The sequence below is a fragment of the Macaca mulatta genome, chromosome 10 (genome assembly GCF_049350105.2).
Source record: "Macaca mulatta isolate MMU2019108-1 chromosome 10, T2T-MMU8v2.0, whole genome shotgun sequence".
NCBI classification, from domain to species: Eukaryota; Metazoa; Chordata; class Mammalia; order Primates; family Cercopithecidae; genus Macaca; species Macaca mulatta.
This window is the reverse complement of record NC_133415.1, coordinates 82,703,731-82,708,196: the sequence shown is the minus strand read 5'-3', so window position 1 is coordinate 82,708,196 and position 4,466 is coordinate 82,703,731.

Here is a 4,466-nt window from a genome sequence, read left to right as displayed (position 1 = left end):
GTGGTGGGCAGGCTGACATACTTGCGAATAAGAATCACTGCAGATCTATTGGATCTAAGATGCCAGGAGTGACAAAGGCACCATTAATTTATATGCCACTAAGAAAGACCATTGCTGATTAAATTGGCACAATGCTTAGAATTTTGTATTTGAGAACTCGTTTAGACTTATTTAGACATGAATTTATATCATATCAACTTTGGGCACAAATAAAAAGGAAACATATAGACAAAATAAATATGTTAAGATATTAGGTGACACCAAGACTGCCTGATTGTATGATGCATTCTGATTTCAGAGTTGTTAAAATATGGGAAACAGTGGACACCTTAGAATAGACAGAGAGTATTGGCTTGTACTTAGGAACTCTGGAAGGACAACTAAGAAAGTGTTGGGGGGAGGGAGGGGAATTGGGCAAATGGCATGGATAATGGAGGTATCTAAGACATTTTTTGGCATCATGTAAATATGTTACCTATTTAAAAGTTGTTTTTTTTTTTTAAAGCCATTCCCAGGTCATAGTCAAGATTTTGAACTTTATTTAGAAGTACAGCTTCTTCCCTCTCTCAGGGGCAGGGTTGCAGGGGAGATGGGGATGCAGGAAGGGCCTGCTGGTTTCCTGTGGCCAGTACAGATGCTCTGGGCTTCCCTCTAGGGTGCACTTGTTGGTTCTTCAGATCTTGGTTCACTTCCCTTGAGGAAGCCAATAGATTCTCTGGCTGGCTGATTGTAACTCCTCCCAGTCCTGGAATCCAAGGTCTATCTTGCACTGAGGTCCCTCTGTCCCTCCAGAGCAAGACCCAGGACAGTCCAGTCTGGCTGCCTTATGGGTCCACATTTGGCTGACGGGACACACAGCACCTTTTGGCCCCTCAGGCTCCTGGGGTACAAGCTCCCTCGCACCAAGTTCTCTTTGCTTCATCAGCCACTTGCTTTTAAGATTGCTCAGGTGTGAGGTGGGTGCCTGGCACCTTCGTCATCTCCGAGCTCTTGAGTGGTCTTCTTGAGACCCCAATCCCTAGGCTGAGGGAGGAAGAAAGCTCCCCCTTTCCCTGTGGACTCAAAGCCCTCCAGCAACTTCCTTTAAAGAAAATTCTTCTCAGAGCCCCAACTTGAACCTTTCATGTCTTTGGTGCGGGAAAGAGGCAAGGAGTCACACAGCTAGTTTTTGGCCATCTCTGTAAGCCCTGTGTGTGGGCAGCAATTCATCCTGGGAGGTGGAATGGTGAGGCCCCCTATTGCCTCAGGAACCCAGCTAAATTGGGATGGAAAGAATTCCATCTTAGTATATTGTCATATGGGTGATCAAACTAAGGAACTTGCTGAGGCCACACAGCTAGTACCCAGCAGGCTGACTCTTAAGCCTGAGCTTTTCCTGCTGCAGGTGGTTCACCCAGAGCTGATTTAAAATAAGCTCATGGTACAGAGGCCAAGCCAGGAGGATGGAGTTAGATGGCCCTTGGTTCAAACTCAGCTGTCATTTATTAGTAGCGTGTCCTTGATAACTTTCTCCTCTCTGATTCTCCGATCATTTATCCAATAGATGTTTAATGGCCAGGTTGACTACTACGTGTAAGGCACTCAATTTCATTCTCTGTAAAGATAGGAATAATTAAAGTACCTGTCTCACAGGAGTGTTGAGAATTAATGAGATCATGCTTAAATGTGTAACAGTGCCTGGCACATGGTAAGGGCTCCACAGCAGCGCCTATTGCCATTCATAAAGTTCCTACTATGTGTCAAGTGCTTCACAGACATCTTTAATCCCCATGGTATAAGAGGTAGGAACTATCATTATCCCTGTTTTCTGAATGAGGAAGCCAAGGCTCAGAGAAGCTTAGGTGACTTGTCTAAGGTTATGCCTGGCAAAAGACGGAACCTAGTTCAAAGCCTGCCCCAAGCCTCCGCATGACCTCTGAGTTTGTCTCCTGAGGAAGGAAAACTTTTTGCCTTTTTGTCAAAGAACCAACCTCTAATCACCCTTCACAACCCAGCTCAAGGGTGCCCGCTTCGATTTTCCCTGTCCCTCCCTGCCCGACCCAATCATCCCTCCTGCCGCTGCCTTTGGGCCTGCCTTTTTCACAGAAGTAGAGCCTTGTGGTCAAGGGCTGTGGCTTTGCATTCAGGTAGTTGGGGATTCAAATACCTCTTACTCCGTGTGTGACTTCAGGCAAGTCCCGTCACTGCTCTAAGCCTCAGTAACTTCTTCCATAGTGGGCTAACCATGGTACCCTTGGGTGGTTAAGGCACAAACGGCCTGGTGAGTGCTCAAATAATGGCAGCTGCTATTATGATTAGTAGTAGCAAGTCCTAGTCCTGGCACTGAGGTTCTCAAGTTCTCAACACGGAGGGTTAACTGGCCCTTAATAAACCTCTTAGTCCAGCTGAGACAGGGCAGGAAGGGACTGGGGACATTCCTGTCACACCTGCTTCCCACCCCAGACACATCTCAGCACTTGTTGCAGGAAGACCCTGTGGCTCCAGGTGTCCTTTAGGACGCCCCCTCGTGGCTGAGAACCTGCTTTGGGAGGAGGGACTGCAGTTGCCAAGCATGCACCACATGGCGGTGCTTTAAGCCTTCTTGCCTTCCATCCTTTTATATAAGGTCTGGTCTCCATTTCACAGGTTCATGCAAGCACACACTTGTTGAGGATCTACTATGCGTCAGGCACCATGCCACTTGCTCCGGATACAAGAGTGAGGAACAGGCATTTTTGCCCTCATGGAGTCTATAATCTAGTGGGGGAGCAAGGAAACAAGCACATTAATAGAGTACATATTAGATGGAGCAGAGAGAAGAAAAATGCAGCAGGTCAAAGGGATGGAGGGTGGTGGGAAGGGGCCAGGGCCTATAGGGCTCTGCAGGTCTTAGAAGTTTCCAGGGGTAATGGAAAGCTACCAAGGATGTTAAAGGATGGGGTGGCAGGTTGCAGTTAATGGTGCAAAAGAAGCCCTCTGCCTGGGTGGGTCAAGGGCAGGAGCTGGGGTACTGATGAGATTCTGCAGTCATAGGTGAGTGACTATGGAAGCTGGCCCAGGTGATCGCAGGGGAGGGGTGACCAGGGGCACCTAGAGGATTGCTGATGGACTGGACACGGCATGAGATGAGACCATTGAAACAGAGAGGCACAGTCACACAGTGCAGGAGCTGGCTCAGACTGGGACCTGGGACAGATGCTACAAGTCAAAGTGTTTTCTACTCTGCTTCCCTGTCCTGGCCTGGGAAGAGAGTGTGGCCTGGAAGAGGGGGACTGGGATCCCCAGCCACAGACCTAAAACACAGGAGCCCAACCCCATTTAAAGAAGGCAGGCCTTTTATTTGGGCCTGGGAGTCCAGAGTTGGCAGTTCTCTCTGAAATGCCGGGAGTTAGGAGACAGGGAGCAGCAGTGAACCCTTATTTCTGTACCAGCTGCTTCCCCTGAATGAGCTCTAAGTAATCTCTCAGCTCCTGGCAGGGAAGGGCATGCTTTGTCCTATGGATGGGCATGAAAAAGGCCACAGCCCCTTTGGAAGACACTTTGGAAAGCCAGTAAAGCCATGTCCAGCTCTTGCCCCACATGCTTGCTTCTTCCCTGGTCTTCTGATGAGGAAGCAGTCGGATCTGTGCAAGACTCTACCCACAGGGTTGCTGGGCATGATTGTTAACAAGATCAAACAACTCACATCCCACAGCAGAGACTAGTTAAAACTGCACTTTTAGAAAGGGCATCATGACAATTACTTTGCCTTTTTCATTTTGATGAATTTTGGATATCTACCAAGGCATGTCCAATGAACTGACATGCATCCTTGGCCTGGCCCATTTAATGCCAGGAGGTTCTCTTACCAATCAGTTTTTGGGGAGATTCAAAATGCCCCAGTTGAGAACTGAATTCAGAAGCCCCGGAACCAGTGGCTATGCTTTTTCTTTTAAACCTGTGAAAGCCTATCTGGGTGGATGGGCCTTTCCATCTAGACTGCCCAAAACAGAAAACTAGGGCTGGGAACATCCTTCCCCAGCCTGGAACCAGACCAGTGTGATCCCTGGTCCAAGGTCAGAGGGACTGTCTCTCAACTGTGGTAGCTGCATCAACAATATAGGTAAGCGATCACCTGCCTTGCTTACTTCCCAGAGGTGCTGGGGGCCCTTTGCAAACTACTGTAGATGATACAGGTTTTAAGTGGGTGTTTTTACAATCTCTTCTGCAATATACTAATTACGCAGACACTGTGAGGAGGAGGTGGGGGGAGGTCAAGTGTATGTACATGGGCCTGGCAGTTACGGATGGAGTGTATACTGTACTCCATGGAGGCTGAATGTGGGCTCTGGATGGGAACAGGCAGTACCTTACCACTGACTGGCAGTGTGACTGGGGCTCAAGGTTTTGCACTGTGAAGTGGGACCTTTGTGAAGCACTAAAGCACCTCTGCTGGCTGCTGTAGTTTCTGTCAAAGCAACCCATTAGAAAGTACAAAAGTCCATTGT